General features: G+C 42.6%; 1 pseudogene; it reads right to left on the reverse strand.

The window, feature by feature from the left end:
• Positions 1 to 393: 393 nt before the first annotated feature.
• LOC139279749 (tRNA selenocysteine 1-associated protein 1-like) lies at positions 394 to 25,886 on the reverse strand (annotated as a pseudogene).
• Between the last annotated feature and the right edge of the window lie 2,000 nt (positions 25,887 to 27,886).

Here is a 27,886-nt window from a genome sequence, read left to right on the forward strand (position 1 = left end):
CAACCTCACGATACTGACATGGCTGGTGTTTCCTCACCCAAGTGTATGACAATGCATTTGTCCACATCAAATGACATCTGCCACGCATGGGCTCATTCACACAACTTATCTAAAATCAGCTTGCAACCTATTGATCTGTTTGGAATTACTAAACCCCAGTACATATATTTGTGTCATCAACAAACTTAAAGACGCTTCAGTTTAACCCTCTGGGTCATTAATGAAAATGATGAACATTAACAGATCCAATACAAAGCTCTGCAGAACTCCGCCCATTATCAGGGCCCTGATAATTTTTGATACTACAATTAGAGATAGATGTCTTGTCTAGCACTCAGTATAAATAAAGCTCAGAATGTACATAACTTTCATTTAAATAAAAATCAGAAATGATAAAAGAAAATTGCCTTTATTTTATAAAATAAATTTGTTTTTACAGGCTCATGGGTATCATAAAATCAGAAATTCAATAAAAGTACAACTGGAAAAATTAAAACGTCAACGTTTGCAAGCAGGACTCAGTGACCTTAAATAAGCGCCTGAAGACTTTACTTTTAACAAATAATTTCACAATATATTTAATTAATTTACAGATCTGGAGCCCCACTGTATACTTTGCAACTCAGTAGTATTTATAAGTGAGAATGTAACTAGGGCATCAAAACTACGCTAGAAAGAGAACGCCTGGATGAATTTGGGAAATAGTGTGAGGGACACAGAAGCAGAATTAGTGGAATTTTTTCCCCTTAAATCTTATGCACCCAAGTCATTAAAATTGTATTTTGTAACTTTAGCTAGGGTGAATTGTACCTTCTTTTCCAACAAAGATGCAGTCTGCATTTCTGAAAGTCAGAAGCAAACCAGACCCTGCGCCTTATCCGAGTTTGTAAGCTCACAAGCTTGGGTTGGAGGTGGATGGCGAGGAGAAACTATATCAATATACTACACTCACTATGATCATAACTTCCATTTCGTCCTTTACTTTGATAATCCCCAAACCACAACAAAACACGAAAATTGTTAAGAGGTCAGAAATGGACGCATCACAGTAAAACGTTTTTAGCTGGCCTTGGGTTAGATTTTGACAAAAAAAAGAGAGGATTACGGGTACTCAGCAATATCAAAATTCTTGACATATTATATGTACATATGCACACACACAAACTGTAGTGAATAAACCAGTACTGTATCAGGCAGTAAAAACAGAACAGTCATAAAATCGACAAACAAATGTCACATTTTTCACAAAAAAATGAATGCAGATCTTGGCGTAAGGAATCTCTGTGTTTGTGTCAGTGGGTATTTGAACTGCTTAGTCCCAAAACTCAAAATTGCATAAAAGTAATAATAGATGCAAAGAAATGAGTTTATAAGGCACTTACCAGTGTCGAGGTGCACACAATGTTTATGAGCCTCTGTTGAGGTTTAAGATGTCCTCTGAACCTCTTGGTTCTGAGACAGCCATTTGGCTTGCTCCTGTGGATCACCTACTCCTGTATACAATTATATTTTAAAACATTCCTGAACAGTGAATGAATTATTTGGACAGCCCTAACTAACATTTTGGGAGTAAGTTCCATTTGGAAGAACATTTCTTTTGAAATCACCGTTTGCTTCAAACTTTGCATAAAACGAGAACAAGAGGATGCAGCATTTATTAAATCGGTTTTGTCACAGTAAGAACCACATTAAACAAGAATTGTGCCGTAACCAGAAAATCTTGCGAGCGAAGGGATAAAAATAAAACCCCACGATGGCACTGATCATCTGGATGCTTTATGGCTTTGCGGTAGCAATATTAATCTGCTCGGCTACGGCCAAAGCAGGGATTTCAGATGCAACACTGTCCAACGGCAATTCATTAGTGCGTCGCAGAACTCCTCACTCTGTTTCCATGAACTGTGTGTTAGCTTCTTCGACATCCAAGTGAGGAACTGGATCTGGAACGTAACAAATGCGACAATGGCACTTCAATACACACAGCACACAATGGAGAACCTGCTTCACTCTAAAGTCAGAGAAACCTCATAACATAAATAGCAAAAGCTTATATACCTTTTGAGGTCATTGTGGCCAAAACATCACATCAATAAATCACAATTTACATTTTTCTCGTCACTCTCTTCCCCTTCTTCTGACATTTGTAATCGCATCCTCTTACTCTTTTTTGCATTTCATTCCTCACATTGTCATTTGAGTACCTGTCTTTTTTCTTCTCGTCATTTATTTTTCCCCATCCAGTTTAATTTATTTTCATTTGCTTTCTGCTGCTCACTTTCATTCTCTCTTCTAGTTAGGAATACAGAAAGAGGAGCAGGCCATTTGGCCCACTGAGCCTGCTCAACACTATGTGTTAGCCACAGAATCTGTATTTTAAAAAAAATCTTAATTCCCTGCTTTTCTTGCTACGTCCCTTTTGCCTCCTTCCTGCTGCTCGTTTGTTTCCTCGGAGGTGGGATGAGATCCACAGAAGCTGACATGGGAGGACTGTGATGCCTGTTACAACATGTGCAGGAGGGCGAGCAGCATCCATTGGATGGGACAAAATAAAAACTGGAGGATTTGAATCCAGAGCTTCCTCCCTCCATAATAGTGTCAGCTGTGGCTCAGTGGGTAGCACTCTCACCTGAGTCAGAGGGTCATGGGTTGAAGTCCCACTCCAGGGACATGAGAACAAAAAAAATCGAGGCTGACACTCCAGTGCAGTGCTGAGGGTGCATTGCATTGTCGGTGGTGTCGTCTTTCGGATGAGATGTTAAACCGAGGCCCCCGTTTGCTTTCTCAAGTGGACGTAAAAGATCCCATGGCGCTATTTCGAATAAGAGCAGGGGAGTTCTCCCCGGTGTCCTGGCCAATATTCATCCCTCAATCAACATAACAAAAAATTACTATCTGGTCATTATCACATTGCTGTTTGTGGGAGCTTGCTTGTGTGCAAATTGGCTACCGCGTTTCCTACATTACAATGGTGACTACACTCCAAAAGTACTTCATTGGCTGTAAAACGCTTTGAGACATCCTGAGGTTGTGAAAGGCGCTATATAAATCCAAGTCTTTCTTTCTTTAATAAATGGAACAGAAGACCATGCTTCCCCCTAAAAACCTCTAGCACAAACTGTTAATGAAAATTCTTATTTCCTGCCTCGTAACTTCGTTAACCTCTATTCATATTTATAAACTAGGCATTACCCCTTTCTTTTAATGCACAAAATTAATGGTGGTGGCAATTATCTTCCTGGCAATGTTGCTAGCACTGAAAAAGAAAACAAACTGACTCCAGATTAAATACGGCAAAACAAGTTGGAAAGTTGACTGACATGACGTCTAATCAAGGACAAGAAATCAAGTCTCGCACCTGGTCACTTTACTACTGCAAGGACCAAAGAGCTACAACTGTAACAGATCGTAGCAGTACCTCATTCAGTTACTGCAGTACTGCCAGTGTCAATATTACCGTATCAGGATTTGTTATATCATTGTACTCCGACTCATAGTTAGGCCAAGTGTTCTGCACAACACGACAGATTGTTTACGCTTACACTTATGAACTGCATCAGAGCAGCTTTTCCTCCGCTCATGACTTTCAATGCTGATCCCAGTAGGTTTCCCGAGGACAATGTCTTTTGCATGCCATTGGCGCTAGGATGCCTGCAACAGTGGAGCATGCCTGGCTGCTGCTGGTTGGGATGGAGTGTAGAATGTTTTCAGTATAAGGGGTGTCGCAGTTGTGTGAGGCGGACTGGTTGGGCTGGGTGCTCTTTGCCTTTCCGTCATTGTTCATAGGTTTATATGTAACCTTTAGGGCTGACCAACCAAGGGCTGCGTGGCTCTTTTTCGGCCGGCGCGGACACGATGGGCTGAAATGGCCTCCTTCTGTGCTGTAAATTTTTATGTTTCTATGTTACTCCTAAACACCATAGTAACAATGGACGCTAATGACAGAAAATAACAACTAGTGATGCCACACCGTCTTTGGTGCACAATCTGAATATGTTAGCCCATATTTAGCCAGACATGTTCAACACCCACCATGATTTCTGGTGGAAAATCTCAAAGTGGTGGTTGGCAGCAGGGGGTCAGTGGAATGGCAGCTCCCATTTCCCTCCCAATGTTCTCCTTGCTACCTGAAATGTCAGCTATGGCTCAGTGGACAGCACGCTCGCTTGAGTCAGAAGGTTGTGGGTTCAAGTCCCACTCCAGAGGCTTGAGCACAAAATCTAGGCTGACACCCGAGAGCAGCCCTGAGAGAGTGCTACACTGTTAGAGGTACCATCCTTAAAAAAAAATAGGAAAAAAATGCGCAGGTCTGTGGGGAAAGAGTGGGACTAATTGGAGAACTCTTTCAAAGAGCCGGCGCAGACACGATGGGCTGAATGGCCTCCTTCTGTGCTGTATGATTCGATTAAATTGGATAGTGGAACAGCAGAAGAATTGCTCTACTGAATGAAGTACAAATTTTGCATAAAAATCATGGAGGCAGTGAAGATACTGGTTTCTGAGTGGATCGGAGCAAGGGTGAGTCATCAGTCTCCAAATGCTGCCTCTCTCACGCTAACTGCACTATGCTTCTAGGCTTGAACCTGTCCTCAGCCTGGGCTTCACTCACAACCAGGCCTTGGCCCTCAGACTCATGCTCCAGTATTGTGGGAATACATAAAGTTTGGGAGTTTGTTTTGACTGCCAATATTCATTTCCAAATTTACTAGTGGCTGAATAAAGAAATGAAGTTAAGCTAAATAAACTTAAGAAGCTAATTTATTTATTTCACCAGTGTTTTGGTTAGGGGAGCATTGGAAAGCCCTGGAGGGTTTCCTATGACATGCAGAGACAGGCCTTGTTTGAAGGGGGTAGAAAGAGAGAAGGGAGACCGATCCTCTTGAGCAGAGACGGAAATCTTATTAAAAGGTGAGTGGTGGCAATGTTCCCGCTAATTCTTTTGGGTGCGTGGCCCCTTTAATGCGGTTTTTCCATTTGAAAACCGCTGAGCAGCCTGCCCGGGACAACAGGAACAATGGGTGGTGGGAATCTCCTGGGACAGTTGCCCCGTGTTACAGCGTATGCTTAGGTCACAGTGAGCCACACCACAGATGATCCAGTCGTATTCTCTTCGGAGTACGAGACACCAGCACCATTGCATTATCGTGTCTTACTGCTTCAGCACCACCGTGTGTCTGACATTCAGAACTGCAGCTTCCTTTAGCAATATTTACTTGCAGCAGAGAGAAAAAAATAATCAGGAAAAATAAAAAAATGCAAAAACAGCACAAAGAAAAGGAACGGAAATGAGAAAATAAAACAGAGGGGAAGGAAAATCCAAAGAAACAAACTAAAAATGTAACAAAGTGGGAGGTGGTAGACAAGGGAGGAATTTAAAGTTTGATGTAACACAGTGACATTTTTAAAATTTTCTGCAAATCTCTGGGCCTGTAACCTTTTGCTGTAAGGGCCAGTGGACTGCTGTGGCCACTGAACCTGGAAAAGAACATCTGGACACTGGCAGTGAATATCAATCCTGTGCTGTTCTTCATTAGTGTCTCCAACAAAGAATCTGCAGTGTGAAAGTGGAACAAATACACTCTCACTGTACGCTTCATGTAACTGGTGTCTTCTCAACAAGAGGGCCAGACGATGAGGCTGATTGTTGTATGAAGACTCACTGAGTGCCACAATCAGTCACAGGTTGAATCCCATTCATTGAGAACATGAGTAGGACAAAACATGAGAACTCACAAAAACAATGAAATAATCTGTTCACATTTTCTCAAACCCAGCCATTGTCAACACAAGGAAACTGGCCCATTATGATCCCGTATTGTTTTAACCACTTGCCTCACGTCTAAGTAGTTACAGCTTCAAAATCACAGGGACACTGGACATCCACCCACTCGTGAATCTCCCGCAAGGTCTTTAGGTGGGACACCCACTGGAAGTAAAGTTTCTCATTGGAGACATAAACTTACATTGTCTCGCCGAGGCAAATGTGCCCCCTGTCAGCAGAACATGGAGCAGCACTGGTGATTGTAGTCGTGGAGAAGTCCTTGGCTCTGTCCAACCCATCCGCCTGGCTGAAGAAATATACCCGGAAAGGAGAGGCCTTGAGCAGGAAGAGGCATATTCCCATGGTGCACTGAACCAAATAAGCATAATCAGTGCATTAATGAGGCAGTTCCAGTAAAGATCCTTTACAACGAACAGAAATTCTATTTGGTCAGCATGGCAGATGCTATGCCCATTGCCTTATAATTAATTTTTTTTATCCTTAAAAGAAAAATAGCCGTAAGCAACTGCCAAGATAAAAATTTCAGGTTTGCAGCATAACATGCTTTCATATGTATTTTCTTTAAAATTTCCAAAAGACAATGTATTTTTACCCAAATGGTTTTATCGATTATACTGTGGCACTGTCAGACACTGAGCCACAAGGTTCCAGAATTCAATCTCAGTCTATGTTGAGTTAGCTAATCTGAGTCAGGCTTCCAGTCAAGGTGCTATAAGTAGCCTCCCTAGTTACAGAGGGGGAAAATCAGCCAAGGTTTTCCACTCCTAATCATTACCCAATGTCTTTTGCTGGAAAGTGTGCACTTGGACGACAGGACTGTGCTCAGTTGTGATGTCCCCACAACTGAACAGCCTGCCATGAGTCAATTGTCTCGTTTCACACATTATGAACACCTACTTGGGTGAGGTATCATTGGGTGGCTGGTGCCCAAGGATCTGTAGTGCAGCCAGTGTCTTCAGCAGAAATGGGATATAAAGGGGGAAAAAAACATTGTCAAAGGCACTTTTGTATATGAACATTAATTCCCATTTCACAGTGGGAAGTTCTACCCTCCTAGAAATACACTAGAAGAGTCTTGATTGAGTTGCACAATAGTCCTGCAATAAACTGTTACATTACTGGTCCATATGAATGTTCATGAACCACCAGTGGGGACATGAAATCAACATGAACAGAAATAGATTTTTCAAGCTCAATGTAAAATAACGAATATCAATTTTCTGTCACTGGTGCTTGAATACATTTCAGAATCACAGTGGCCCAGATTTTCCTGCAACAGCGAGATCAGTAATTAAATCTCGCATTGATAACTTCCTCCATATTTTCCTGCATTTTTAATTATAATGCACCGCAGCGAGCACAGCAGCAAATCAGAAGCCAATGGCGCAGCCAATGGTCAATGTTTCTCTCAGCTTTTAGTGCTTGCAAGTAATGACCAAACATTGGAACATCATAGGATACCTGCTGTATATTTGGCACAAAGTTTCCTGCAACGCGGTGATCTTATTGTGACAGACTGGAATGAATAATAAAGGAGGCAGAAACAGTTTTACATTTTCTAACGTACCCGCTCTGAGCCTCTTGCCAAAGACGGTTCAGTCCCCCAAGTGCAGAGCAGTTCCGCCGGCCATATCAGAGCTGAAATTGATACTCGTTGATTGTCACGAGCTCCTTCTCTGATGTCGGCAGTTGGGTGTCTCACAGTTCGTCTGCTGACGTGGCACCAGTCAAGGTGGGAATCAACGCATATCGATTTTAGCTCCTATACTAAAACGGTGGAACTGCTCTCCACTGGGGCAAGGAACTGTCTTTCGCAAGGGACTCAGAGAGGGGATGTTAGAAAATTAAAATAAATTGTCCACCGAGTTATCAATTTCAATTTGTCGCAGTAAGATCACTGCATAGCAGGAAACTTTTGTGTTTTGCCTGCCCCAGTTCTAATTATATCGTTGGCGTAATGTTTTTCACCTCAATGCTGATCCAATCAGGGTTATTACTTTCTGATTTATAAGTAAATCTCTCATTTGATTTGAAATAAATTGTAACAACACAAAACAATTTATTACAGTTAATATTGAATGGATGCTTTGAAATAAATCAGATTCTTTGTAAGTTACCGGGAGCTAAGCAAACGAGCTCAGGCCAACTGGGAAGGATGAGGAACCTATCTAGGAGCAATAACTCACGCCACTGCTAAGTCACCAAAGCCATTATTTTTAAGTCAATGTGGCAACAGCATGAGAAATGGATTTAATCCAGGAAAATGGTGACTGCCATTGAATTTAATGGGGGGGGGGGGGGGCGGAAGGAGTATAATAATTAACTGTTTTAAACGAGGGAAACAGTGAAGCGGCATAAAGGTTCCAGGAAAATATGATGTGGCATAATTTTCTCTTTGTTTTGCGCCTTTTCAAGTATCACTACATCATAGAGGTGAAGTCCTCAGGAAAATCTGAGCCATTGCATTTAGGGAACTTCTTCTAATGATTTATAGAGGGCGTAATATCCAATGATCATGTCGGAGTCATGCTGTTGTATAGCTGAGTGTTACAGTGAAGGTCTACAGCAATCAATAACTTAGATTAGTGACATGTTTGGGAGATTCTGCTTGCCTGGGTGAAATGATTTAAAATTTACATATCCAATTAATTTTTATTCATGCAAAAGTTAAGGGAATATCATCACAAATGATGACTGAAGGTGAATTAATTAAATTTAAGAGGGAATTAGATAAATACAGGAAATAGGAAAATATTAAATAATATGGGTAAAGGGCAAAAAAATGAGATTAGAGTAGACAGCTCTAATGTGGAACTAGCACCAGAACAGATATTATGGGCGAAATGGCTTTCTTATGTGCTGACGTTTTTATGAAATAGAAAGATTTTTTATTTAAAATTTCGAGAGTACATGGGAGCAAGAGTGAGAGTGAGAAAAAAATTATTAAAAAATGATGGATCCCCGAGACCAAAACAAAAGTATCGAGGGTGGGAGGTTTCACTGTTTTCGAATTGGTTTATTTGAATACATCTTCTGAAGTACACCTCAAACTGCAATAACATTTCATTTTACTAGAAGAAAACATACAAATCAACCAAAGTACAGTGCCACAGAAACCATCTGTGCACGGTTTGATTACAACTGTGTTTAGACACTGAAGAGAAATGTTGAATTTCTGCACTTACCTTCCAGAGCGTCATCTCCCACTTCTTCATAATTCTACAAACAAAACAAGTTATGCATAAAGGAGTGTTTTTATTCTAAAATCTGCACATGCCAACATACTGCAGCTTACTCTTTGCTTCAGCCACCTCCCTGCACAAAATGCATTGAAAATGATGCTATCAATGGTCATCTAGAGCTCAGAGGCCCATGTGAAATCGCTAGCATTCATTTAAAGGCAACATAATTGAATGGTTTCAACAATAGGCGGGAGAAGTTCTGCTGCTAGAATTGTGCGGCAACAAAGCTTTTTAGCAAGGCCAAAAATAAGACTCTAGGTGGTCAAGCTCTGCAGCTGTTACAAAACCTCCAGAGAGGATCAAGGGGGCAGTGGAACCACAAAACAAAAGGGAAAGAAGTACTTCATTATGAGCAGGAGAAAGACTTGCAGCGTAGTATCTGAATGAGGCAGATAGTTTCAATCCAATTCACTGCAAAACACTTCATCTTTAATCACTGAAGCATTCAACCAACTTTACATTGTCCATATGCTCAGCAGCCATTATGAAGTGCTTTGTTGGAACTTAATTCTTCCTAACCAAAATGTACATAAAGAATGCACAATGGGGGGTTTCTGTAGAATACTAAGCCCACAAAGATGAAGGAGATTTCAAAGTGCTCCCCATATTTAACACAGATTACACTAAATAAAGATACAATGAAAGAAAATTTTCCTCTTCTATTTTCTTACCATAATTGCTGCATCAACAGAATATTTGTTGGCAAGTTGTTTAAATATGGGACTCACAAGCAGGACCTACACAACTCGCTCACACTTGCTGCACTCGTGATTTACGTGGCTTTCAAATTGTGGAATAACTTCCATACTGAACAACTGGTCATCAATTTATAGTCCATGGTTTCATAATTTCAAATTGCCTCAATATAGATCCTTCTCCCCTCCACCATCCCCACTCCCCCTGAATTTTTAACACACGGCGCAGGAGTAGGTGGATGGGGAGAACTTCTATGAGGTAGATAGCAAGGGCAAAATTATCCCTCAGCAACAGAGACTTCAACTTTAGCAGAAATTAAGTAGAGGGTTTATATAGATACTACAAAAAATTTGTATAGGACACATTTGATTGGTTTTCATGAAACTTGTCGAACATAATATAGCATAAATACAAACCATGGAGAGGGGGGAAAAGAGATAGGGAGATAACATTACCTGCATGGTACTTTGAGCATAGCCATATTGCTGGTAGCTGTAGCTATAGCTGCCAGTGTACTGATCGTATCCCCACTGAGTATAGTAGTTCTGGTATGGCTGGTAATACTGGCTGTAGTTGTAGGTATATGTCTGGCTGTAGTCTGGTGGCTTCACTACACGATTTCTGAAAGTTAAAAGTAATTACATTCATTACAACAGGACAAAAAGATACAGTATTCTTTACACTAAATAACTGAGATTCCTCCAGTATAAAGTTATTGCCGATTGCATATTCTAGTTACCAAAAGAACCAATATGCAAGCAAATGCATTTAACAGACATAACTAAGACAGCCTGCAAAATAGTTCTTTTTAGTTCAATTTTGACTATAATTATGCCCTTTCGGAACTTGGATTTAATTTTAATGTCTTACATGCTAAATATTATAATATACAGTGAAACACACATGTACACATCTGTTAAATGCACAATTTTTCAGAACCGCAACTCTTTTGCCATTAAGCCAATGTTAAATGTTCTAGCTAAATGCACAGTGGTGTTAAATGCCGAATTTTTCACAGCTTCTAATGGGCTACTCACACAAATGCATAGATTCTCACTGCACCAAAGCTAATCTCTGTAGATGTGCCCCTTTGAGGTACTGATAAGTCCAAGTAACACAATAGTATCAAACAAATACAATGCTCCTGGACAACTGCTTAAATGGATGTTGACACTGCTACACTGCCAAACTGTTCTAAAGGTATACCATGTTAAATTCAACAGTGTACGAATTAACAAAAAACACATCTTTAAATTGTTCGAACTATTCTTCAGGCTATTAACATTTACACACACTTTGCACGTATTTATTTCAAGATTGCTGATCGCTCCCACCTGACCAACTCTCCCTTTTCATCTGTCAGTGGCTCTCCTGTTTCAATAGAGCACTTCTACCATGGGATAGAGAGAAACCACCTTTAAGGTGTCAGTCTTGGTTAAGCCTTCTCACTAGAGTCAAAATATCATGAGTTCAAGCCCAGAGATCTGTGTCCATAATCAAAAGCTGACACTTTAGTGCAGTACTGAGGGAGTGCTACATTGTTGGAGGTGCCGTCTTTTGGATGAGACGTTAAACCGAAGCCCTGACTGCCCTCTCAGGTGGCCGTAAAAGATCCCATGGCACTATTCAAAGAAGAGGTGGGGAATTATTCCCAGTGTCCTGACCAAAAATGATCCCTCAACCAACATCACTAAAAATAGATTATCTGGTCATGTATCATATTGTTGTTTGTGGGACCTTGCCGTGTGCAAAATGGCTGTGCATTTCCCTCCATTACAACGGAAACTACACTTCAAAAGGTACTCCATTGTCTTTAAAGCACTTTGGAAAGTCCCAAGGTCACGTAAGGTGCTATATAAATGCAAGTCCTTCCCTTTCTTAATAGCAAACTAAGTGTTGTCCTGAACAAAGTTAACAGCTGACCTGTTTTTCCAAGTGACTTTCCTACACTCCGGTGTATTACCTGATTATTTTTTAACAGAACAAGGAGTCTCTCTGACCATCAATGGGCCTTCTCCTCTCCAAAATCTCTTTGGGGGCACTCACTCCCACTTCTCTCACAGGGAATCTGTCTGACTGCCCTTATTCCTCTTGTCAAAATCACAGTGGTACAGTGCCTTGCCTGGTTCTTTAAAAACAAATTAAATAAGCAAGGTTGCCTGATGCTTTTTCATCTGAACCTACTTTAGCTTTATTTTCCTGGTCTGCTTATACTCTCCTTAATTCAAAGAAATTCCTCATTTCACGTCACGTCACTCACACAGCCACTGGCTCGCAGCAATTTCACTGACAGTTCAGTTAAATGTACTGGCTAGTTTAGTGTACAATTTTAGCTGGCAAAAACAATTTGCCTAAAAATAGGCTTCATAATAGTTATAAATACAGACATTTCTCAGAGCTTGGAGATTGGTTCAGGAATTCAAAGGTGGTAAAACCATTTTTAAAAACCTTTTAGACATTGATTGAAATTTAAACACAGGATCTTCTAAATCTTGCATGTAAGTAGATTGCACAGCAACAGCATCGAGGTGTTTAACATGCTACTGCTACCTTGTAGTGCTTTATTCTGTTCCTTTAGTTACAGTGCTGTGAAAAAATTGGGATCTTTCAGTAAAATTTGTTTCTTTAGCCAGTGGAAACTGGAGCAGTCAGTATGCAGGAACCTTGGGGAGGTGGTGGGGGAAGGAGAGAAACAGAGTTACTGAGCAAATCACTCTAAACCAGTGCCACGATTTTAATGAGCCACTAAAAACTGGCAGCAAATAAAATATGCTAAACCTCGCCAAGGAAAGGTTGAGCAGATTGGGCCTATAGTCATTGGAGTTTAGAAGAATGAGAAATGATCTTATTGAAACATATAAGATGAGGTGTTGGGGCCTCAACTATTTATAATCTATATTAATGACTTGGATGAAGGGACCGAGTGTAATGTAGCCAAGTTTACTGATGATACAAAGATGGGTGGGAAAGCAAATTGTGAGGACACAAAAAATCTGCAAAGGGATGTAGACAGGCTAAGTGAGTGGGCAAAAATTTGGCAGATGGAGCATAATATGGGAAAATGTGAGGTTATCCACTGTGGCAGAAAAAATAGAAAACAAATTATAATTTAAATGGAGAAAAATTGCAAAGTGCTGCAGTACAGAGGGACCTGGGGGTCCTTGTGCATGAAACACAAAATGTTAGTATGCTGGAACAGCAAGTAATCAGGAAGGTAAATGGAATGTTACCCTTTATTGCAAGGGGGATGATGTATAAAAGCAGAGAAGTCCTGCTACAACTGTACAGGGTATTGGTAAGGCCACACCTAGAGTACTGCGTATAGTTTTGGTCTTCTTATTTAAGGAAGGATATACTTGCATTGAAGGCAGTTCAGAGAAGGTTCACTAGGTTGATTCTGGAGATAAGGGGGTTGACTTATGAAGATAGGTTGAGTAGATTGGGCCTGTATCGAAACATATAAAATAATGAGGGGTCTCGACAAGGTGGATGCAGAGAGGATATTTCCACTCATTGAGGAAACTAGAATTGGGGGCATAGTCTCAGAATAAGGGGCCGCCCATTTAAAACTGAGACGAGGAGGGATTTCTTCTCTCACCATGTTGTAAATCTATGGAATGCTCTGTCCCAGAGAGCTGTGGAGGCTGGGTCATTGAATATATTTAAGGTGGAGATAGAAAGATTTTTGAGCGATAAGGGAATAAAGGGTTATGGGCAGCGGGCAGGGAAGTGGTGCTGAGACTATGATCAGATCAGCCATGATTTTATTAAACAGCGGAGCAAGCTCGATGGGCCAAATGGCCTACTCCTGCTCCTATTTCTTATGTTCTTATTCTGAGGGGGCTTGACAGGGTAGATGTCGAGAGGATGTTTCCTCTCATGGGAGAATCTAGAACTAGGGGGCATAGTTTCAGAATAAATGCCCGCCCTTTTAAGATGGAGATGAGGAGGAATTTCTTCCCTCAGAGGGTCGGGAATCTTTGGAATTCTCTACCCCATTCAGCTGTGGTGGCTGAGTCATTGAATGTATTTAAGACTGAGATTCTTGAACTGCAGGGGAGTCGAGGGTTATGGGGAACAGGAAGGAAAGTGGAATTGAGGCCAAGATCAGATCAGCCATGATCTTACTGAATGGCGGAGCAGGCTCGAGGCCATAAGGCCTACTCCTGCTCCTATTGCTTATATTCTTATGCTCGGTGCTTTTCCTCAAATTACAGTTTCTTGTTTCCAGCATTACAATGTCACAGAAAGTGAATTATGCAGATGTGGTACATATAAGGTTCAAGAGTGGCAAAAGGGTGTGGTTCAGAAGGAAAATGCAACATCCAAACGTTGTGCCTCTCTCCAATGTTGCTTACGTTTTTGGTATCGCCACACTCAGCCTTAAAGCTTTCCCCCCGACGCCAACAGCACCTTGACAGTCAGCAAGTGCTCGTTTCTGTTCAGCTTCATCGGAGAACTTCACAAAGCCATAACCTCTGTAACAGAAATAAACTCATTCTATTATATTTCAAGTCACTGTTTATTCCTAATCTGGTTACTTTTAGATGGGTAACCTGGGAACGGAGGTCAGGGGTGGGGCAAGAGAAAGGATGGACTACGCAGAGTTTGGAGTCGAGGGGTACATTAAACAGATAGCGGAAAACAAGTTGCAAAGCTCTGATGAGCTCATGAACTAAAAAAGCTTCAGCTCAAGTAGTTTATTTGTATCAAGCTTAAATTTGATTTTCTTAGTTTCAGCCTTTACCTTCCCTTGCATCTAAATGCTGTAGAAATATATACAAATTCAGACTTATTTTAATTTGAATGAATTGTACTTAGGAGTATCACCAAGTTGGTCAGAGGGATACTGGAACTAGCATGTAAACAAGCGCAGGATGTAAACAAGCACAGGATGTAAGCGCTGTGTGTGGCTCTTAATGCTCTCACTGCAACTAGGGATAGGGGTAATAAATGCTACACTGCTAGCGTCACTCATATACAACGTTCCCGCTAAGCTGCGGTGTGGTCTGGATGTCCTGTGCAGATCGCTTACCGGCTTTTCAATGGGAGATATTGTGCATGCGCAAAATTTGAATGTGCTGCGCACCCTGTTAAAGGGACCGCTCACTCCCAAAAAAATTCTGGGGAACATTGCCCAAAGGCCAAGAAAATATTTTTAAAAACATGACATTTAAAAAAGTGGGTTATCCCCAATCTTGCACATATTTAATTCAAGATATTTTGAATGTACTTTTCTTCTCTCCTGAAGTCTCCCTACACCACCCCTTTGCTGGCTTGAAAGACAACTGGAGACCTGCTTCCAAACCCTATTACACTATAGCCTGCAGCTAGGAAGGAAGGAAAAGTGACCTGGGATGTTTTTCCCTTCGTCTTTGGACCCCTGTGGGGTCATGTTGGCATCTGCTTGGTGCCTACCCATTGTGGTGTGGTTGACAACAGGTGCTTGGTACAACGGATTGTAAGCGTCATCTTGCATCTTCCACTCTGTGGCACTTTGTGCATGGTACCGATGCATTGTGCTGCTCCAGCCATACATTGTGCTGATCATTTAACATATTTGGTTCGAAAGCATCACAAGTGCAGATATTGACCATCTAGACTGCAGGTGGTATAAGTAGTGACTGTAGCACAAAGAACACTGAACTTGACGCTAATGTAAATATGTAAATGTTACATACTTGGAGTTTCCCAGATTGTCCAATACCACTTTTCCTCCTCTACACGTGGGGTACTTTTCAACAAAAAACTCGTAAAGCATTCCATCATCCACTTCTGGTGTTAAGTCTCCAACAAATAGTGAGTATTCAGGACTAGGGAAAACGTATGACAGAACATTAATACACAAGCATTAAATCTAAAAACAAAATTTCGAGTGAAAAGATGTAACATAAAAGCATCTATTATTAAAAGAATCCCAAATGCATTAAACTAGTGAGACCAATTCTGTTTTATTTTCAGCAGCAGTGGCATACAGTGAAGCATGCACGTACACTGTTCAGAAAGCCAATCCATCTTGTTCCCTAAGCCAACCAATTTAAATATCTAACTGTTTTGTAACATGGTTTTAATACATAGTAATGGTTAATTTTCATACTTAGGCACTGGTCTTAGTTCTTCATCTCAGTTTATGGCTCTTGGCGACAGGAATTAAGGTTGGTAAAACACAGAGACTACATGTTACTGAAATTTGTCACGGATGGATAAAAACAGCATGGCTATTACACTGCATCACTGGCACGAATACCACCGCACCGTTCCTGGTAAGACAACAACAACTACTTACATTTATATAGTGTCTTTAACATAGGAAAGCATTCCAACGCACTTCACAGGACCATAATCAGACAAAAGTTGACACCAAGCCGTTAGGAGGGATGATTAAAAACTTGATCAAAGGAAGGTCTTAAAGGAGACGTGGAGATGTTTAGGGAGGGAATTCCAGAGCTTGGGTCCTAGACGGCAGAAGGCACAGCCACTGATGGTGGGGCCAAGGGAGTGGGGGAATGTGTAAAAGGGCAGAGTTTATGGAGGGTGGAAGATGGGACGCCGGCCAGGAGAGCATTGGAAGTCGATTCTGGAGGAAACAAAGACATGGATGGGGGTTTCAGCAACAGATGGGCTAAGGCAGGGCGGAGACGGGCGATGATACGGAGGAGGAAGTAGACGGTATTGGTGACAGACAGGATACGGGGTCAGAAATTCAGCAGAGAGTCAAATAGGGTGGCAATGTCGCAAACAGTCTGGTTCAGCCTGAGACATTGGCCAGGACGGGCGATGGAATTGGTGGTGAGGGAACGGAGTTTGTAGCGAGGCCGAAGACAATGGCTTCGGTTTTCCCAAAGGAGGAAATTGTGGCTCATTTAGGACTGGATGTTGGACAACAGGCAGTCTGACAACACAGAGGCAGTGGAGGGATCCAGAGAGATGGTGGTGAGATAGAGCTGTGTGTCGTCAGCGTACATGTGGAACCTGATGTCATATTTTTGAATGTAGTCGCCAAGGAGCAGCATGTAGATGAAAAAGAGGAGGCCAAGGATAGATCCTTGGGGGACTAGAGGTAACGGTGTGGGGGCAGGAAGAGAGGCCATTGAAGGAGATTCTTTGGCTACGACTGTATAGATAAGAGTGGCAGTCCCACTCACCTGGACAACGGAAGAGTGGTGTTGAAGGAGGATGGTGTAGTCGATATGTCAAAGGCTGCAGATAGGTCGAGAAGGATGAGGAGGGTTAGTATACCTTGGCCACAGTCATAGAGAATGCTGGTTGTAACTTTGATAAGGGCCGTTTCAGTGCAGTGCTAGGGGTGGAAACCTGATTGGAGAGATTCAAACATGGAGTTGAAGGAAGATGGGCATGGATTTGGGAGACGACAACGTGTTCAAGGACTTTGGTGAGGAAAGGGAGATGGGGTGGTAGTTTGCAGGGACAGAGGGTGATGACGGCAGAATTGAAAGGTAGGGATACAGTACCTAAGCAAAGAAAACAGTTTACGACGTCAGTGAGTATGAAGGCAAGGAAGGGAACTTTGGTGATCAGCAGTTTTGTGGGAATTGAGTCGAGAGAGCAAGAGGTGGGTCTCATCGACAAGATGATGTCAAAGAGGGTATGGGGGTAGATGGGAAAGAAGTTAGAAAAAGATGTGGGTTCAGGGCTGGAGCAGGAGAGGAACATTGAGGAAGCTTGGCTTGGTGAGCACAGGGAAGCGAAGGACACAGCAGAAGCAGCTGAACAGATGATCTCAATGTTAGAACAGGGAAGTCAATGAGCTCCTCGCATGTTGTTGGAGGTAAGGGTGGAAGGGGCAGGGGAGAGGACTTAAAGAGAAGGTTGGTAGTGGAGAAAAGATGCCAGGGGTTATCTTTGCATTCCAGGATGATCCTGGAGTAGTAAGCAGTTTTGGCATAGGAGAGCAGGGCCTGATCATGCAAGGTTCTGTGCTGGGGCCCCAGCTGTTTACACTGTACATTAATGATTTAGACGAGGGGATTAAATGTAGTATCTCCAAATTTGCGGATGACACTAAGTTGGGTGGCAGTGTGAGCTGCGAGGAGAATGCTATGAGGCTGCAGAGTGACTTGGATAGGTTAGGTGAGTGGGCAAATGCATGGCAGATGAAGTATAATGTGGATAAATGTGAGGTTATCCACTTTGGTGGTAAAAACAGAGAGACAGACTATTATCTGAATGGTGACAGATTAGGAACAGGGGAGGTGCAACGAGACCTGGGTGTCATGGTACATCAGTCATTGAAGGTTGGCATGCAGGTACAGCAGGCGGTTAAGAAAGCAAATGGCATGTTGGCCTTCGTAGCGAGGGGATTTGAATACAGGGGCAGGGAGGTGTTGCTACAGTTGTACAGGGCCTTGGTGAGGCCACACCTGGAGTATTGTGTACAGTTTTGGTCTCCTAACTTGAAGAAGGACATTCTTGCTATTGAGGGAGTGCAGCGAAGGTTCACCAGACTGATTCCCGGGATAGCGGGACTGACCTATCAAGAAAGACTGGATCAACTGGGCTTGTATTCACTGGAGTTCAGAAGAATGAGAGGGGACCTCATAGAAACGTTTAAAATTCTTACGGGTTTAGACAGGTTAGATGCAGGAAGAATGTTCCCAATGTTGGGGATGTCTAGAACCAGGGGTCACAGTCTAAGGATAAGGGGTAAGCCATTTAGGACCGAGATGAGGAGAAACTTCTTCACCCAGAGAGTGGTGAACCTGTGGAATTCTCTACCACAGAAAGTTGCTGAGGCCAATTCATTAAATATATTCAAAAAGGAGTTAGATGAAGTCCTTACTACTCGGGGGATCAAGGGGTATGGCGAGAAAGCAGGAATGGGGTACTGAAGTTGCATGTTCAGCCATGAACTCATTGAATGGCGGTGCAGGCTAGAAGGGCCGAATGGCCTACTCCTGCACCTATTTTCTATGTTTCTATGATGTCGTCCACCCACCTCCGGCCATGAATGGCGAAACCAGTTGTGCGCCATATACGTTCAAGTCTGTGCCCCTTGGACTTAAGGGTACAAAGGTGGGGGCCGTACCGAGGGGAACAATCAGGGTGGGTGAGAGTAAGGGCTTTACTGGAAACAAGGGCATCCATGAACAGATCAACAGCTGCAAAAGTATCGTAGTGAATCACCTGTTATCTGGTTGCTTTCCATAAGTAGCATAGTTAAGCTTGAATCTTCTGGGCTGCTAACAAAAAACAAAACATTTTTTTTATAGGTACTGTCGTTTGATATATTTCAATTAACAAGTGACTGTGGAGTGGTTACTAATGCTGGTAAAGCCTCAGGAATTGAAAGTTGGATATTAGCCTATAATAACTTTGAAGATCCTTATCCTCACCTTTAAATACTTCCACTGTATTGCCCAACTCTACCTCAGTAGCCCTCTACAGCCCTATGTCTGTGCTCCCTACATTGGTCCACTCCTCTTCATTCCATCACTGGCAGATACTCTCTCAGTCTCTGCCCCCCTTTCTTTCAAGAGCATGGTAAAGAACTTTATTTTGATCCCATTCTGCTTATATTTTCCTCTTCCACGTTGTATCTATTTTGGTCTCCAATTTATAAGATGCTCAGAGATGATTTCCTCACACAAGGGCTGCTATATAAATACAAGCTATTGTAGAATGACAGTTATTTAAATTCATTAGAGAACTCTAGAATCTTCAATTATGCTTTCTCATAATCAAAACTTTGATTTGGGGGCGGAGGTATTATGTGGTCCTGAAATATTTCAGTCGTCATCCTCCGCACCTCATTGCAAAATCGGTATGTTTCAATCCTCAGATTTGCAGTAAAATATGAAGCACTCTGGGCTAGTAATGCACTTTAATAATACTGTGTTAGCCACTATTTGCGAAACAGGCAAACTCCAGTCTGTCCCTTTTCAAACGTTCCTTTCAGTTAGTAAAGCTATCCAAATGAAACAGATCAATGTTAGACTTGCAATGACAGAATCATATTTTTTAGGTATTAAAATTCTCATTTGGCAGAATAGGCAATCAGAGGGTCTGAGCAGAAATGTACAATTACGTTACAAACTAATATAACACCGTCACATCGCACACAGCCATATTACAGGATTAATTTTTTTGCAATATGTATTTGTTTTTCCCTAGCATGTTCACCGAAACACTTACAGGTGAAGCACCTGGAAGTTTTTTCCCATTGATCTTAAGTAGACATCGCTCTGCAGCAGCCTGGTCTGTGAACTCAACGAAGCAATAACCAGCTGGTGTCCTGTATGTAAAAAATATAAAAGTTAAAAACTTAATTGAAAACACCCAGAAATCATAAAATCAGTCCAAATAATTGCACTTTACATAAGAATCCCCTAAATTTTCAGGCTGATTCACATGAAACTATAGAGTAAATAGTGCAATAGTGGAGATGATCTTAAGGTCATAATGGTTTTTTTAATAGCAGGTAATAAGAACTTGTATTTATATAGTATCTTTCATAACCTCAGAACATCAGAAAGAGCTTTACAGCTAATGAAATACTTTTTGAGATGTAGTCACTGTTGTAATGTAGGAAACATGGCAGCTATTTTGCTCACACCAACGTCTCACAAACAGAAATGACAGAAATGATCAGATAGCTTCTTTTCGTGATGCTGGTTGGGGGATAAATGTTGGCCAGGACACATGGAGAACTCCCTTGCTCTTTGTTGCATACTGCCTCGGGATCTTTTATGTCTACCTCAGACTGAATCTAACTGTGACTGTAATAATTGTGTTTTGTCAGTAACAGAATGTGGGAAAAGCTAGTACGAATCCAGTATGAGGTGGTTTTGGTGGTGCATCCTGTGTCACTACTACTGCAACTACCATGATTTCAGGGTCTAACAGGACACGTCCCATTGGGCTTAATATATCAGCGCACCCTTATTTCGTATTATTTCTCTGGTAGTTCTCCAACTTGTAATGATAGTGTATTTAACATATGTCTATGGCTAAGCAGCACTAAGAAAAAAATGAATAAATTGAGCACAATGAAAGAGAAGATCCAAAGCAACATACAGGAAACCCCCAGGCGGGGTAAGATCAGGGAAGATCGAAGAAATAGAGGATACCCCAAGCGGGGCAGAATTCGAACACTGGAACAACGAATTGAACTTGAGCAAGAGGTCGGAGGTTGCTCCTCCCCTTCAAAGGATTGGACTGTAAGAAAGAGGAAATCTTCATTTCTGAGTCTCCCTATTAAGTAACACCCAAGTGGAGAAAGCAGCAAGCAAATAACTTCGCAATAGCTCGAGCAGTCAAAAGCTGGTTGTGAGAAATTAATAAGGATATTTCCTTCTCAAAGAAGGGAATGTAAGAAATCGTGGATTGGAAGAAATAACTTGAGACCAAAAAGCCTCTTCAGACTGGTGTTAGAATTGAAGGATTCATTTCACGGTACAATAGCTAAAGCGACTTGAACAGCGTGAACATAAATAACTGATAACAGGCAGCTCCAAACATCTGAAGACCAAGAATGGCATGTCTGACTCCAACCTTGGGTGATACCCTCCTCTTCACATCCCACAAGAGTTGAGACAAAGAACAAGACATATCATAGCTTAAATGGCCCTGCCAATATCCTACTCCAGGCCCACCCCTAAAAAGAGAATAAAAGAAAGACTCAGAAGGCGTTTCAGGCAGACGGTGAAGATAAGAACTGTTCATACCACCAGCCGTCTGTCTGACCGGGACTAATAATAGCTATTTGTCACGGTCGGATTTCTACTATGTCTATCTTGATTGTGTGTTGTGTTTGATTATAGTTGAACTATCACTCCCTTAATAAATGCCTTATAACTCCTCAGACCCTTTTGGGTATCTGTGTGTGACTTGTGATCCTAAATCTTACAAAGCCTCCTTGGTTTAACATCTCATCTAAAAGACGGCACATCTAATAGAATCCACAACCTGGAGCAGAGGTGACAGTGCTGTCACTGAGCCAAGGCTGTACAGGCTTGGGGGATCATTGTGCAGACAAGAAAGTTCCAATGGTCAAAGCTTTAAAATTATGAATACGATGAAGACAGAAAGAATTATTGTCTACACTTAAAATAGTGTTGCCAACACTTGTGATTTCATTATTTATTTACTGATTTCAAATTATTGTTCTAATGTGTACAGGCCAAGGGGATATAACGGAGAAAGCAAAAATCTCTTTTCCTCATACCCATGAATTGTTTGATTAATACAATAGAGCCAACTATTGTAAGTTGGCACCATTAAGTATCAACCAATGCTCAACGCTGTCACCTGAGTCAGAAGGTTGTGGGTTCAAACCCCACTCTAGAGACATGAGCATGTAATCTAGGCCAACACTTCAGTGCTTTTCTGAGGGTGTGCTGTCTTTCGGATGATGTGTTACAAAGTATTACGAAGTATTTACAGCACAGACAGGCCATTTGGCCCAACAGATCCATGCCAGCACGTATGCTCCACACAAGGCTCCTCCCACCCTTTTTCATCTAACCCCATCAACACATCCTTCTATTCCTTTCTCCCTTATGTCAGCTGTGCCTCCGTGGGCAGCATACTTGCCTCTGAGTCAGAAGGTTGTGGGTTCAAAGTCCCACTCCAAGGACCACCGGTTGACCCAAAGCGCTTTACAGCCAATTAAGTACTTTTTTGTTGAAGTGTAGTCACTGTTGTAATATAGAAAATCCCAAACTACCTTCACTTTCTAAGGAATAGCATACATTAACCTGTCTTTTTACTTTACAGGTGCATTTCCAGCAATTATGTTTTATTATAGATTTCCAATATGTGCAGCCATTTTAGTTACATAATTCTAAATCATTCCTTTTAATAAAGTATTAACTGGAAAAAAAACATGTGCCCCTTCACTGGACTTTGGTGCAAGTAGAATCATAGAAATTTACAGCACAGAAGGAGGCCATTCGGCCCATCGTGTCCATACTGGCCAACCAAGAGCTATCCAGCCTAATCCCACTTTCCAGCTCTTGGTCCGTAGCTTTGTTGGATACAGCACTTCAAGTGCATATTCATGTACTTTTTAAATGGTATGAGGGTTTCTGCCTCTACCATCCTTTCAGGCAGTGAGTTCCAGACCCCCACCACCCTATGGGTGAAATTATTTCTCCTCAAATCCCCTCTAAACCTACTACCAATTACTTTAAATCTATGACCCCTGGTTATTTACATCTCTGCTAAGGGAAATAGGTCCTTCCTATCCTCATAATTTTATACATCAATTAGGTCTCCCCTCAGCCTCCTCTATTCCAAAGAAAACAACCCCAACCAAATAACTAAAGTCAAATAACTAAATCAATAACTTCAGATAAGTCCATGCTTGTGATATATAATGACAAATAATCCACCATTTATAAATATAACAATTATTCTTACCCCGTCACTCGATTACGAATAATTTTTACACTTATTACAGTTTCACCCATTGTGGCAAATGCTCTGGAGATAAAATTTTCGTCCATGTAATTTTCCAACTGCAAAAAAAAAGTACAGAATTAGGCCAAAAGTTACTTCAGTGTGCATCAGGTTAGTAGGACAGAACTTTAAGTTAAAGTAAATAGTTTCAATTTTAGATATTAGGCAGAAATGCTGTGCTCAAAGGCCAATAACTGGAAAATTGTTCCAAACTGTTGGAGGTGCTCAGGATGCAGTTGGATGTTGACTGGGAGATCGAGGTTGCCTTTTCTCATCCTAACTTAAAAAAAAATTAGGATGAATGTTTATATTCATTGCTCCAGAACAAAATTACCACTTAAAAAGGAATTGCCTAAACTCAACACCCTATGACAACACCCATCCAACTTTCTCCACTTGCTATTCCCTTGGGTCACACATCCTTCTGCATCCAAGTGGAGGTGGGCATTTTGTCTCCAGGCCACCGTCAATTCTGTTCTTAACCAGTCACCAAAAGCCACAGAACGCTCTCCTGACTTTTCCTCATCCTTCTTAGGAGCCACATGCCGCCTACTCTGTGCATACCTGCATCTATGATCAAGTGAAATGAGGGAAACTGAATCAGTGCCCATAATGCATTGGCGCTACATGCTGGTGCTCTACAGCACAGTTCCTGCAAATTGCAAAATAGATTGCTTACTTAAAAGCCTGTGCTCTCAACTGTAATCTGTACACCCAGGGAAATCGGCTAGAAAAAGCAGAACATTCCAGTTTTGTATTGGGGAGGGGTTGAAGATGTGAAAAGGTAGGTTACCTGTCATCCTCTTAACTGAGGAATGGCGAGAAAAAAAAAATGACATTTTAATAGTAGACATGGTAGTGTAGTGGGTGCCCTACCACAAGATGTTTAATGGGTATTATTTACATTATAGAAACATTATGTGCCTACAAATATTTGCAAATAAATATATTTATAAACATGTATCAATGAATTTGACAATTACTATATATATATATAAAATTTACAGTTACTTTTTTTTGTAAATGTTAAAGCTATTTTCAGTTAAGTAGATATTAATGATAACAGCAGTTATTGGACTAATAATCCAAAGAACACGAGTTCAAATCCCACCATGGATGTTTTGAGAATTTTAACTCTGTTTTAATAAAATTGGTACCAGTAAAAGTGATCATGAAGCTGTTGGATTGTCATTAAAAACCCCAATAGGGTCACTAATGTCCTTACCCGGCCTGGCCTATATGTGACTCCTGTCCCATACCAGAGTGGTTGACTCTTAACTGTCCTCTGAAATGGCCTAGCAAGCCACTCAGTTAAGGACAACTAGGGATGACAATACAGGTGTGATGTCCGAAATCTGGAAACCTCGGGACCGAGGCCTTCCGGATATTTCTGGATTTTGGAGTGTCTTTGCCTGGGCTGAGGAAGGTAGGGGGGGGGGGGGGGCGCACATCAGTCGGGCTGCCAGAGCTCAGGGGTGTCGGTCAGGCCGAGGCCGGGTGAGGTTGGTCGGGCTGCTGGAGGTCGGGGGTGTTGGTCGGGCTGAGGCCGGGTGAGGTTGGTCGGGCTGCTGGAGGTCGGGGGTGTTGGTCGGGCTGAGGCGAGACTGGGGGAGGTCTGGCCGAAGCGAGGTCGGGCTGCCAGAAGTCGGGCCGAGGCAGGGGAGTGCAGATTTCGGAACGTTTTCCAGTTTCCAGACGACCCCGCCACGGATCTACCCGGTGTCCAGATTCTGAAACATTCCGGATTCTGGAACTCCGGATTTTGGACGTCGCACCTGTAGGTGGCAATAAATACTGGCCTTACCAAAAAAATTTTTTTTTTAAAACAAGTGCACCCTCCGAGTGAATCAGTGCGACATTTCTTACAACTGCCATCCTGCAACCTCCCAGACAGACTGGCAATTTCATATCACTAGGAAATTGTCCTGGGCCTTGCCAACAGCCGGGTTGACGAATGTCAAGTTTTTTAAACATACAAGATGGCGGCGTAGGTGGGCGACCTCAGACAGGCGCTCCACGAGCCAGACCTGCAAATGCACCGTGACAGTTGACATAGCAAAAATGGGAAATGTTGAGATCAAAACGTGACAATAGAAAATATGAACAAGAGGAAGTAAAGGACAGGAAGTGGGTGCCCTACCACAAGATGGGTATTTAATGGGTATTATTTACATTATAGAAACATTATGTACCTACAAATATTTGCAAATAAATAAACATGTATCAATGAATTTGACAATTACAATATATATATATATAATTTAGTTACTTTTTTTGGTACATGTTAAAGCTATTGACAGTTATTAATAATGGTGGTTTGCCAGTGGGCCTAAGAGGTCTATTTTGCAGAATTCAGCCCATGGGTGGGCTCTGCTGCCCCGGGTGCCGGTGGCCCCTGCCCGAGGTCGGCAGCTGGCGATCACCCTGGCAACGGCCCTGGCAACGCGGCGCCCCCCTCCCTCCTGCCCGCCGTCCTCACAACTTACATCACCCATCCACAGACTCCGCGACATCTTCCTCCCCGAGCGCTTTCAATTATCTCTCTCTCTATAATTGATTCCGAGAGTGGAGCTCCGGTTGTGGGAATTAAAAGAAATATATCGAGAGCGGCTCCGACCGACAAATGGAGGAAGGGGGGAGGTAAGCCAAGAAACACGCCTCGCTCGGTCAGCCGTCCCCTCACTGCATTCTCCTTCCGCCCGAGCGCTAAACAGAGGCGGCGCCTGCCCACCGCCTCCTCCTCCTGTACCCACTTCCCCAACCCGCGCCACAGCGCCACCCGCAGCCGCGGAGGACTCACTGCCTGATAGTTTGACTGCCCATGGTCCATGTCTCTGAGCCACACAGGAGGGCAGGTATTACTACCCTGAGACCCTGAACTTGGTGGCAGTTCAGAGGGCCTGGTCTCCAAATACTCTTTTCCTCAGGCGACCGAAGGCTGCACTGGCGTACTGGAGGCGGTGTTGGATCGCATCGTCGATGCCTGCTCTTGTTGATAGACCATGTACAGTAGACATCTCAAGTTGCTGGAGAAATATCACCAACGATGTCTCCTCAAGATCCTACAAATCCCCTGGGAGAACAGGTGCACCAACATCAGCGTCCTCATTCAGGCTAACATCCCCAGTATTGAAACACTGACCACACTTGACCAGCTCTGCTAGGCAGGCCACATCGTCCGCTTGTCCTCACAGAGGCTCCCAAAAGCAAGTGCTCTACTCGAACTCCTACACGCCAAGCGATCCCCAGGTGGGCAGAGGAAATGTTACAAGGACAGCCCTCAAAGCCTTCCTGATAAAGTGCAACATCCTCACAGGCTGGGAGTCCCTGGCCAAAGCCCGCCCTAAGTGGAGGAAGAGCATCTGGGAGGGCGCTGAGCACCTCGAGTCTCGTCGCCAAGAGCGTGCAGAAATCAAGCGCAGACAGCGGTAGAAGCGTGCGGCAAACCAGACTCCCCACCCACCGTTTCCTTCAACCACTGTCTGTCTCACCTGTGACAGAGACTGTAATTCCCGTATTGGACTGTACAGTCACATGAGAACTCACTTTGAGTGAAAGCAAGTCTTCCTCAATTTCGAGCCAATCTTGGCCAATGTTTGTGTGGAGGTGGGTGGGGGGGGGGTGGGGGGCGGAGAAAGAGCAAGTGGAAATAGGTCGGCTGGCTTTTAAAAATTCATTCCAGGGATGTGGGCGTTGCTGGTAAGGCCAGCATTTATTGCCCATGAGAAGGTGGTGAGCTACCTTCTTGAACCACTGCAGTCCTTGTGGTGAAGGTTCTCCCGCAGTGCTGTTAGCGAGGGAGTTCCACAATTTTGACCCAGTAACAATGAAAGAACGCCAATATACTTTCAAGTCAGGATGGTGTGTGACTTGGAGGGTACCATAAGAAATATGAGCAGGAGTGGGTCATTTGGCCCCCTTGAGCCTGCTCTGCCATTTAATAAGATCATGGCTGATTTGATCTTGGGCTCAGCTCCACTTCCCTGCCCCGCTCCCCCTAACCCTTCACTCCCTTATTATTCAAAAATCTATCTCCACTTTAAATATATTCAATGACCCAGCCTCCACAGCTCTCTGGGGCAGAGAATTCCAGAGATTTACAAACCTGAGAAGAAGAAATTCCTCCTCATCTCAGTTCTAAATGGACGAAAGCTTTTTCTGAAACTAATAAAAGTATCTGATTTAGTGTCAGCTGTATCTCAGCGGGTAGGTAGCACCCTCGCCTTGGAGACTCGAAGGTTGTGGGTTCAAGTCCCGCTCCAGAGCCTGGAGCAAAGGATCTAGACTGGCACTTCCTTCTTCTAGTGCAGCGCTGAGGGAGTGCTGCACTGTGGGAGGCGCCATCTTTCGGATGAGACGTTAAAACCGAGGCCTTGTCTTTACTGTCAGGTACACGTAAGTTGCTGTGTGCAAATTGGCTGGCGCGTTTCCTATATTACAAGTGACTACACTCCAAAAGTATTTCATTGGATGTAAAGCGCTTTGGGATTTCTGGTGGTCACAAAAGGCGCTATATAAATGCAAGTCTTTCTTTTCTACTATGACAGAAACAAATTACTGTGGGTGCTTGAAATCTAATAAAAACAGAAACTGCTGGAAATACTCAGCAGGTCAGGCAGCATCTGTTGAGAGAGCAGAGTTAACATTGTAGGTCATTGATTTAGATTGTAAGTTTATTTTATGGTTTTATTACATTTTAGACTTTATGTTTAAATTGTCCTATTAGTTATCCCTCCTGATGGGGGAATGA

This window comes from Pristiophorus japonicus, chromosome 14, assembly GCF_044704955.1.
Source record: "Pristiophorus japonicus isolate sPriJap1 chromosome 14, sPriJap1.hap1, whole genome shotgun sequence".
NCBI classification, from domain to species: Eukaryota; Metazoa; Chordata; class Chondrichthyes; family Pristiophoridae; genus Pristiophorus; species Pristiophorus japonicus.